Source organism: Micropterus salmoides, unplaced genomic scaffold (assembly GCF_014851395.1).
Source record: "Micropterus salmoides isolate LMB-PRFRI ecotype aquatic unplaced genomic scaffold, ASM1485139v1 Ms_hic_scaffold_12, whole genome shotgun sequence".
Classification (NCBI taxonomy): Eukaryota; Metazoa; Chordata; class Actinopteri; order Centrarchiformes; family Centrarchidae; genus Micropterus; species Micropterus salmoides.
Window position 1 is genome coordinate 19,608,971 of NW_024040263.1, and position 11,970 is coordinate 19,620,940.

Consider the following 11,970-nt stretch of genomic DNA (forward strand, 5'->3'; position numbering starts at 1 on the left):
TTGGTGGAGACACTGGCACTTTTTTGTGACACACAAAACTTGAACTAAGACAGCTTAGCCTCCTTTGGCTTTCCCTTGATTTCAACACTATACATTTTGTGTGTTCATGTGTATATTTCTGCACACAAGACACAACAATGTGTGCTATTTTCAGGGCAGTATGTTCAGTAGTAGACATATAGTTTTTTCCACATACTAGTCTGTCCTGTTTACCCTTGTAGGTGTTTACATGGCCTATTCTGATCACATTACAGTATGCGTGAGGTGGCATGTGAGAGTGTGTTTTTATATGGATCTGTGCATAAGCAGAAGTGTGAGTTTGTGTGGGTGTGGTTGGGCGATTGTGTGTATGTTCCAGGCTGCATGATTAGTTGGATGGCTGAGCTTGAGTCCTCGTGATGGCAGAAGGGTGTCAGTGATCGAAGACAATATTGTAACACTCACTGCTGTCAGAAGTCATCAGGGCACACCTGGACTGAGGAGCATCACAAGCTGGTTGTCCAAGGCATGACTGATGGTGCAAGATCTCCGCTAGATTTCACCTACATTAAGGTGTGCTCTTACCCGGGGCTTTCCTTTCAAGCAAGTATAGGATCTATGATCTATGTGGAGCCCGTTCGCTCACTGAAGGGCTATACTGTCGCCTTACTAAATAGCCATCATAACATTCCAGTGAAAAAGTGTTTAAACTCAAGCAAACAGATTTTTATTTTCATGAAACAGAAGACAATTGCAGTGCTTTGCTTTAGCAATAGATTATGATGTCTGTTGTTTTTTTTCTCATACAGTAGCATCCTGTTGTGTGTTTTCCAAAGTATAAGATGTACATAACAGGGAGAAAGTGTTCTCTACTGTAGACAGATTTTGGAGTTTGACAGATAAACTGTAATGCTCAAAAAATGGAGAAAAAAGGTAAAGGACAATCTAAGGAAAGTTATTCTCTTAGCATTCATAGTGAGGCGCTCTCTCAATCCCACAAAGAAACAAAGAGAGGTAAAAATAGTTTGCAGTTCTTACCGCTGGCCCCCATTATTGTATTGATCATGCAAAGTTTTCCACTAATTTCCTCCAACCTTGACCTCTCCTCCATTTTTGGACTCTCATCTTGTTAGTCACAAAATACCAGCCACTATATCTACAGGCTTTTCACAACTCACTTGATAGCGTTCATACATCTTAGTGATGCTTTCTCAAATGAGGGCTCCTTGCTGGCAGGCAGCCAATGTCCTATATGGTGGCTTAGAAGAAGTTTTCAATCCTTGCTCTACTGTTCTTGAATGTCAAATGAGCATGTAGCTAGTCACTGAATGTGATATTATGCATCAGAAAATCATTCCAATTGTATTTAATTAATATATCTTAATTTACAATTTGTTAATTAGACCAAAAACTGTATTTCTTCACTCCTGGGTTATAACATTGTTGTCAAGCAGATAAATACTGCGTTTATTTCTTCACGTGTTTTCAGACAATGCATTGGTGCTATGTGATTAGAGAAAGCTTGGCAGTATGTTGACCGTGGTACCAGCTGGTGTGTGAGCTTTGGTTTAACACCTATATGTTTCAGTTCACTGTTTCTGTCTATTGCACAAACAGACAAATGCACACACATGCATATGCACACATGTTCAGCATAACTCCATCTGCTAGGAAACTGCTAGGGCTAAGTCATATACTACCATATTGCTTTGTTATGAGAGGTGTTCTGACCTAAAGTAAAATAGATGCACCATCCACCACGGTTTGATACACATTAGCATCTTTGTGAATCATGACTAAAACAGTAGCCTATTACAGAAGCTGACTGAATGATTTGTTTGCATTATGTAAAGAGATGGAGAAATACAATGATAGGACCGTGTTTTTCTGAGTTTGTCATGCAGTCAAAATTGTGTCCAAATTGAGTCCACATTCTTGTAGACAAGAGATAGGGATGTACAAAGGTTTTTTTGCACTTAAATTGCACCATAAACCTACAATTTACACTATCATGGTGTTTTCAACTTTTAAAACTTTTAAGAAATTCCCACTTCACCTTGCTCTGATCAGCAAGTGCTCAGTATTTTCCAAATACCTAAAGGATGCCAAGAAAAGTTCATGCATAATTTTAGTGTTCAGACGGAGGAGCCTGAGTTTTGCTGTTGGCTTTTAAGTTGTTTGATTGTCAAAACAGAGGAGAAAATAGAAGAGACAATAAATTTCCTTAAAGGTGCAGTGTGTAATATTTAGGAGGATCAGACAGAAGGTCAGACAGAAAAGCAATAAAATATACAAAAACTATATTTTCAGAGGTGTATAAAGACCTTACATAATGAACCCTAATGTTGTTATTACTTTACAATGAGCCATTTCTATCTACATTCACCGCGGGTCCTCTTACATGGACATTGCGATGTTGCGCTGCCCTGTTTCTACAGTAGCCCAAATGGACAAACTGCTTTACAGAGCGCATTTCGTCACTACGTTGAGTATGTACTAAAAACAACAACAACAACAAGTGACATTAGTAGTGGTAGTCGACTAATTTATTAAAAGTAAGGAAAAAAGAGAAGTTTGGCCAAATGGAGGCCCACAAGTATTATTTAGCTGTAGCTTCTCCTTTTCTCTTCCTAAATCTGCATTGCAAAAAGAGAATTAAAGTGTGCATGGGACATAAAGAAGTATACAGAACTCACCACTAGATGCCACTAACCTTTAAACCGTGTACAATAGTGAAATGTATGAAAAATTGAATGAAATTGGTCCTGATTTCCTTCCTGTGAGGTCAGTGAGAGGTTATGTGAAAGACCAAGTCAGAGCCAAGCTGATGACGGCCTCTTCATTCACTCCTGCCTGTGATCAGACGGGAGCAGAATGTGGTGGTTAGTCATACATGTGCATGGGTTTCGCCAGATGCTCTTAAATGACCAAATGAATGTCCATATGCTCAGAGATGGGTTGTGCTGAATTCAGTCTGACAGCAGCCCTTTATGAATCTGTGCTGTCCTGAGCATGTGACCAAGTGCTAGTGGTTTATTGCATTGGGAGGCTACATCTTTAATTTGTCCAGTCAATGTTTTCTGGAATTACTGAAGGCTCTTGACCTCAAGTGGAAACGTGACAGACTCTACACATCTGCTCCATGTGAAGTATGAACCAGATGTTACATAGATTTATTTTGTTGAGGAGTGGCATAACAAATAAAAACAAAAAAGACACTGAATGATCCTATTAGAGGCTCTTCTTCTTTGGTAGAATTTCCCCTTCACAGTTTGTGTCTCAGTGGTGAAGCAGATGCAAAGGGGCAGAAACAACTGGGAAGAATTTGAGGGAATATGGTAAAAAAAGAAGGAAAAAAGAAGGAAAAAAGAAGCAACAACTGCCAAAAAGACTTCCCATCAGAGTCAGCAACAGACAGATTATAGCATAAAAGAGTTACTATAACAATTGAAAGCGGGTTGCATGTTGTGATATAATAATATACAATATGCATTAAATAAATGCTTAGCATTTTAGGACATTATATGAATGTGAGCATGAAGCAGTTCAGTGTTTGACTTTAAGCAAATAAGTTTACCAAAGCCAACATCTGCATATGGCGCTTTCAAGGTTGCATTTGGTTTGAACCATAAATTCATTCAAACTGGTATTACCACATCACATGCACGCAGCATCTCCCCCTGTCCTCTGCACACCTCAAGAGAGGTGGAGTACAGAGTTCCAGAGTTGGGCGCTACGTGCCACATGGTTAGTACCGCGTGGATAGTAGTGGTGCGCGAGCTACGCAGCCTTGGGTCCCGTCAGCAACACAGGAATATTGCGCGCCAAGCCCCAGACTACACAACACGGACCGACTGAACTGGGAGAAACAAGAGGAGAAAGAATAGAGGAAGAATAAGAACAGTACTGTGCTCGACGAGTCTTCTCCGTGAAGGTAAAAAATAATTTTATCTGTGGGTGTTTTTAAGTGCGTTTTGTAAAGATACGTGTCACAGTCGACATTTTGCGCAGATAAACGCGCTGTTGATGGTTTCGCAGATACCAGTGAATGTTTTGTTTGCTGTTTTACATGCCTGCGGCTTGTTTGAATACTTCATTTGTAAAGTAGACAAGTTCCTTGCACTCACAATCGGCGTGGAAGCTTCTGCTAAACTGCTTCACTCACTTTATTAACATTTCTACGTGGAGTGGAGTCTCCTCTATTTTTTTCTGACAAGAGGCAAAACATTATGCTGCAGTTCGTTTGATCAAATTTAGAAAGAAGAAAGTCAGGTTTTAACTGACTTTAATGATGTGTATCTACTAGTACCATTGCCTTCTGACGCCCCTCTTCAACACAGAAATGTGCAAGTTTAGACGCACGAGAAGCTAAAGTCGATTCTGTTACTAAAGCCTAATTAAAACTGGGATCGAGATATAATGCACTGGAGTTTGAAGAAAGTGAAAGTGGTGTGACATAGCTGCTCATTTTTAGGACGAGAGACAATGTAAAAAGAGAAGGAGAGACAGAGCTGTTCTCTTCATGCACATATGTAAATAACTAAAACCAGTTCCAAACCAATAGAGACGTGAAGTTTCGGCTACATTTTTGTTTAACACCACGCTCGTTGGACGTTTATTACTGACTGACTGTGGACATGTGGACGTGTGTGACCGCTTCAGGACCGCGGACAGCGATTTGAGCTCGAGCCAAAGATTAAACGGCAAGCGTGACAAGCATCTGGCTCACTTTACAGAGGATGTAGCCAACAAATAGACTCCGGCTCATTACTGATTTACCTAAGAATTACAATGAAACATTAGTTTTAAATAATCGGATAACTAATGACAAAATAACGTGAATTCACAGGTGGAGGTATTGACCTACATCTGTTGTACATCTGTCAGTATGTTGAAACTGATGCTTTTATGAGATCTCTGATGAAATTTTTTGAGGCCGCATCTGATCAGTAACTGAAAGTCTTATCACATTTTCTTTTCATTAACTACTGCAGCAGTCATCCATTACAAAAAGTTATCTTAAACTAATTGAGATTCAATTACAATTTCACTATCTCCTAGTTAACAACAACAACAAAAAAATTGATTAAGATGTAATATGTTTTTAGCAATGGGCAGCCCACCGGCCTACTTGGCTGACACCCACTCCTCAGTGTGCCAGCCAGACAAATGCTGTTATAGCACACATTTAGACAGGGATGTTGTGGGCTGCAGGGGATTGTTTTTCCGCAGTTGCAGAAGAAAAATGGTTTCTAGCCACTCTTCAATACAGGCTGCACTCCGGTAAGCCTTGAGACAGACATTGATGTAATAGGTTGCCCATGTTATCTAGATGTAATATTGTAATAGTGTAGACTGTGTAACAATCTTTCAAAATGTACATTTGTAGTTTTGGCTGCTCACTTTGGTACTTCACTTTCCTTATTTTTTCATGAAAATGCCTGTTTATGCAGATGGTTTTCAAAGAAAAATGTTCTTGTTGAAAGTCAGTTGACCTAAACCCAGCTGTTTTTGTTACACACTGAATTTGACTGATGCCTTCATTAAAATGTTTGAGGCATTGTTTTTATCTTTATGCATAAAGATGTCAACAAAAATAATTATACTCCTGGCTGGCTGTTATTCATTTAAAAAAAATCTTTGGTATGCAAGCCTTCATACGGCTTTACGGACTAGTCATATAATGGACCAGTTTTAGGAGGCTTCACTGTGTTATAAAGAGCTATTCAGCCCGTCCATGTGTTCTATCATTAAAGTCACGTCTTCCTTCATTTTTCTTCCACCCTTGTGTCTTGTTAACTCCGTAACACCACTGTTCACCATTTATCAATGTCACTCCTGCCAACAAGAAAACACAGTTGTAGGCCCTCATTAATTAGAATGTCTGCTACAAATGTGCTCAGTGTGTGTTAGACTGTTGTATAATTAAATACTATGCATGTGTGGTGTCCGAACAATAATGCTGCGATGATGTGTTGAGCAGAAATCCGCTTGACACTGTTCTTGATCATAAAAGTTTATTACATCAAGGAGTTCAGCATCAATTACAAGCTCCGCAGCAGCTTGGAGAGTGACCCAGCCCGATGACCACTCTGTCTCTCTGTACATGAAACATAGCTTATATAGGATATGTGTAGGTATCTGTTAGGTACCATAGAAGGGTTTGAGTCTGCAAAATAAAGCTCCAACCCATATAAGGGTACAGTGCTATTCTGAGGTAACAAAACAAGGGGTCAGAGGTCAAATTCTATAGAAGGGTTCAGTCCCTACACAACCACTAATCACTGCTCTCCCCTCAAGAGGTCACTGACCCTCTGTCCAGCTGCTACAGTGCTGTTATGCGTCAAATGCACATATATTATACACTACACATGTGCTAAATTATTGTACTCAGTTGATGTTATGGCTAGTTAGTTAGCAAGCTATGACAAATTAATAGCACTTAATAGCACTATTTGTTAATGTAAGATTAAAAATTATTAGGTTTTGTTAGTAAACTGTAAATTCCTCTTGTTTCTGTTCAGGTGTATGTCATGAGGAGAAGAGAATATTTATTCATTAAAAAGACAGAAAGACCCACGTTTAGTCAAAAGAGGTCAGCTATCTAGGAGCACGACTTAGCAACAGTAGTGGTGGATACTGTTTTGTTTTCCTTTTTTAACCCCTTAGTAACATCACTCGCTATTCTTAGTGCGTGTATGAAGCATGCTGCACAATAAAACAAATTTGTTAAGCACAAGCATTCCCTGTAGCATCAACCTACTCTCTCGGCTACACCTCTTTGGTTCCAGTGATCACTCACGCAGTAAGGAACATCATGATGGGAATAGGATATTGATGTAACTTCTATACTTTACTAAAATTGCTATCTTTTGGTCACATATTTAAACGACTGTGAATAGCATCTACGTTATCTCTAATCAATCCTTGTCTTTAGTCTCTGTGTGTTTAAGTACATGACTGTGTGTAATCTTTTCTGTGATGTATTTGTGCCTCTATGTCTTTCTCCTGCTTTTCTCTGTTTCGGCGCTCCAGCATTTAAATGCACCACGAAATGGGAAGCCTTGTTTTGAGACTCGCTCATCAGTCCATTCATGCTCAACTAATTCGAAGGCCTCTCTATATAGTGTTGCCTGGCGACAGGACCAAGTCAAGCACTAATAAATGGGAGACTTGTTCTCACAACAAACACAGGAATATGGATGCTGGTGCTATTGCTCTGGGTCACTGTTTTTTTGTGCCAGAGTCAATAGAGTGTCAACCCTTTTAGAGATCACCAGTGCCATTCATGTGGGTTTTATAAGATTAAATAGACCTGTCCAGGCATCAAAGTGTTGGGGACGTAAGTGCTTAGATTAGGGGTGTGATGATATACTTAGATCATGAGACGATGCACGAGAACAAGATGAGAAGATTTTTTACACTATTTTCAAGAAATAGGAAATGCTGAAGTATATGGGGGTCCTTCCCCAGACAAAGACTTAATTTCCTGCATTCTCAAGACGTTTTCTGCTCCGATTTATGGCGGAAATGTCTTTTTTTATATAAAGGGAAACAAAAACATCAGCTGGGAGGTGACAATTCATAAATGTAAAAATATAGCATCATTTGTTATCATAACTTTTTTTGGACAATGCACATTTGTTTTTTCTTACTTTAGATTGCGTTGCATGTTTACTTAATATGCAAATAAACCTTTCTCAAAGCATTTTCATTTGTTAGTTAATATTTTGGTGCAAGGTATTTTCAGAACATTTTTAACAAATGCTTTCAAAAAGAGGTGGGGGCATGTCCCCAGCGTCCCCAGTGTAAAGGACACCTATGGACCTGTCTGTCATTTTTGTTACAAATATGTCTACATGGAAAAAAGCAGTTCAGGACATTCAATTGTCCCTGATATACATAAGGTTTCGGTAAAGCAAACTGCTCTTGGAAGGGTTTTTGCAGTGAATATATGTAATTTAAGGTATTTCACGTTTATCTTTACTATCACTTATTTATTATCATCAGAAGATTTAATGCAGAGAACAAGCTGACTGACAAGTTCTTTGTGCACTTTCTGATCATGATACCATATGAAGGAATTCACAGCTCAAAGCCAAAACCATTTGGTAAAAGACATAAGGGAACTACCTTTGGACCAGCATGGAAGGCTTGGGCTATATCCAGAGCTGCCACATCCAATTAAGATGATCTGACATTACAGAGCAGATATGTACTTCGTTTTGATGCAGAGTGGTCCTGAGTCCCGGGAGTGAGGGAAGAGAACACCTTCTAGATTGTTCATACATTTAACAGCTAGATGACTGATTTTGTAGCCTAAATCCCATGATTTTAATGTGGAGAAGGGGTGAGAATGTGACATAGACATTGACAGCTCACACCACCACCACCTCTCTCCGTTATTTGCCAGATGACATGTTGTAAGTTGTCTGGCCTACAGCAGGGCTTTGGCTTGAACCACTGTCTGCATCTTCTAATTTTTGGAGGGCGTGCCTCCAAGGGAGGGATGAGGCATCTCTAGAATTAGACCACTGAGAAATCATTCTAGCTTGTAAGCTCCCTACTGGAGGCCAGCATAGCTCAAAGATAATGGCTGATGTACGAGAGCATATGGAAACAAAATGTCCTCAGTGATACGATGTACGATAACAATATTAATGGTAAAATGGCTGTTTAAGATTAGTTTTGCAGGACATGAGGCTGGCATAGGGACATTTCTATACAACGAACTGCAATATTTACTATTTATGACTCGGAAAAAAGTGTTGCCCTGGTCATAAGTGTTTCCTTAGAGTAAGTAACTGTTGGGTAGAATAGCAAGAAAACAGGTGGTTATTTGTTATACAACCCTGTGTTGTAAAATGATAAATGATGTAAATAAATGTACCTTGTATCTTGAAATTCTGATTGATCTATGAATTCACAATGCTCTTTTTGATGTTCACTGTGGCTTTGGAAGTAGTTGTAAAAATCACCCATCTAAATCATTTATTTTATTCTAGCTGTTCTTTTTACACTGGAAGACATATTGAACAGTCAAATACAGACAAATATAGTAATCTTTGTAATCTTGTTATGGTCAGTAACACACCCCCTCTGTAATACTCATGATACATTAGGTGAGGATAACAGAGAGTGGCTTTTGACAGCTTGTGGGTCAATGAAATGGGCTCTAATGTATGATGATGTTTTCACACATGAGTGTGGTTTGTGTTATATACTCCATGGTGGTATTACTGTCCCCTCATGTGATGTGTGGGTCTGAGAGTGTATCAATGTGTGTATGTATAATGTAGCCATGTTTAGCATTTTCCCTTCAGTATGTCTGCTTAAACTGTACAATCAGATCTCATGGGGGTGTTGGGGGCTGTCAGCTTCATCCAGCTGTGTCCGTGGCTTGATGACACATCTCTGCTCACGTGCACCGGTCTGCTATTGTCTTCAGGCTTCTCCAGCCTGCCTTAGCAGCATCAGCCAACAGCAACTAACTCCGACAGTGTTAGTTGCCCGTCCACACCAGAAGCTACAGAGGGAATGCACTTAGAGCCATGCTCTCACAGCAACAGCAGCTGGGTCAATAAGCATGCCAAAAGAGATTCATGCTGTGACACTGACAAACCCTCGACAGACATGAACAGATACACAAATTCAAATTAGGGTGTCAGTTGTTTTGCAGTGACAGTCAGTGCTTTTTCATTTTTTTTTTTACCACTTTTACATGTTCATATTCCGCTTAATCAACTTAAATGCAAGTTTAGTGCTACATTGGTGGACAATATTTATTCAAAACAGCATTAGTAATGTTTTATATTTAAACTAGAAATCCAATTAATTTAATTAAGTCAAAAATAGTGAGGTAAAAAGAAATCCACAGTTAATCATTCATTATGTCTGTATATAAATATTGGGTTCTCTTGGCATTTACTGCACCTATTTTTCTGTTTAAAATGTTGCCCTTTCAGTTTGTGATATATTGTTTATCTTTGCAACAAATTGAAGATAGTCATTAAATTCAGAATATTATGTAGCATTACTGTGTTAAACAGCAGGTATATCTGAAAAGACTGCTCCTGTGTCCTATATCAAAACATCAGAAATCATGTTAATCACCTTTGCTTACTTCAAGTTGTCTGGTTAAGCCAATAATAAATTTTTTCCTTTTCTTTTTTGCTAGAAAAAAATCATCTAAAGCATGACATTACATTACGGGTCAGATATTTTCTTGCCCTGCCTTCGTTTGACCTATCACAGATGTGGTTTGCCCTTTGTTTCAACAGTATTCTACAACAGCTGAAAAGGATGGCGACATCTGTGTTACTCTTTGTCTTTGATGTAGTACTTTTGGCAGTGAGCTGTTTAAATTAAGGTTGACAGGAGGTTAGGTGCATGTTAACAAAGCAGACAGAGGAGGAATGCCCTACTTTTGGTGATGACGTGTCCTTTACTCTACCATCTGCCTTACTTGATGCAGGCATGGCCCCTGGCTCCCAAGTGGCTTTGTTCGCTATATCACATTAATAGTTCAAAAGATAAACATTATTTGTCACTTTTAGTTAAAAACATGTTTTTTTACATTTTGGATATCTTCTGGAAAAAAAATCTTTGTGAATATCTCTGTAATTTCAGCCATTCATTCAAAAATGTACAGTAGTTTCTGTTTTTGCACACGAGAAATACATCCTAGGTGACAATTGCAAAGCTTCTCCATGTTTAGGCAGGAGTGGACTAGTCTAATCAAAGGTTTAAACATGTTTTAAAGATAATGCTGATGTTTATGCAGGAGACAGGATGTTTTGTGTATCCCTTTGCAGGCAGAGGGGGCAATAGGGCTTTGTTGTTTGTTGCAGTGGCTTTGAACATGAAAAACATTTCTCAATAAAAATAAAAACCTTTTTTTCAATTGGGATCAATCACCATTTATAACCCTTTAGAGACCAGAACAATGAGTAAAATTATTAGTATTCATGAAGGACTGAAAATCATGACACTGTGTATGTGTGTGTGTCTATGTGTGTGCACGCATGCATAGTCTGAAAGGCGGGGGTCTCACCCTGAAGCTTCTGTACACATTTGCCTGCTTTATGTCTGTCTTCGTGGAATGTGAGAACTATTGTTGTCCCTGCTTTTTGCTGTTTTTGATCATTTTCTTCTCCCTGTCATATTACCAAACAAAGCAAGCCCCTGGAAATGGGCCCCCTAAATGGAACACAGCAATTATTAATGTAGTCTAATAAGTCTAGAATATGTTTTTGATATATGAAACAGGTACAATGTCAACATCTCATTATCATGGTGCATAGTGCTCAAAATAGGCAGACGTCTCTGGCTTAACATTATAGCAGCCTGCGCTATTGTTAGATGTACAGGGAAAATCTGGTTTTGAGTTTTTCTGCCTGTCATGGGAAAACCTCATAGTAGATCTGTGCAAATTAAAGAGTTGGATATGTGATCCCTTTTATTTATCAGGTGTCAGACTTTCTTGATCCATGTCAACTGTTGAAACAACCTCAGAACAGTGGCATATTGGTGAGTGGCAGAAAATACATATAAATATATTTTTGGTTTTAGAAAAGTTAGAGAATGGCAGCTGTATATCGTTGCAAATGTTGCCTGTATTTACAACACATACAACAACTTTATCATAACCTTTAAATTCAAATACAAACTGTTCATAAATAATAATCATTACCATCATTATCAGTGTGGCTATTTTAAACATCATTACAATAACCCTATCTGTATTTTGGTGTTTGAATGGTACCACCAGCCTAAATAGGTCCTCTTTTTTCTCTTTTAGTAATGATACCCAATTTATGGAAGCCCATATTTCAGTGCAATCAGCACTTCACTGTGTGCTTTTGTGGTGTACAACTAAAAATAGCCCTTGGGTGGAGCGTAGTAACACAAAAAGATCTATGATTGGAAAGCATGAAGCTTGTCTGTGAATTGTAGCTCGATGCTAAATGAGTGAAAATAGAGACCTGACAT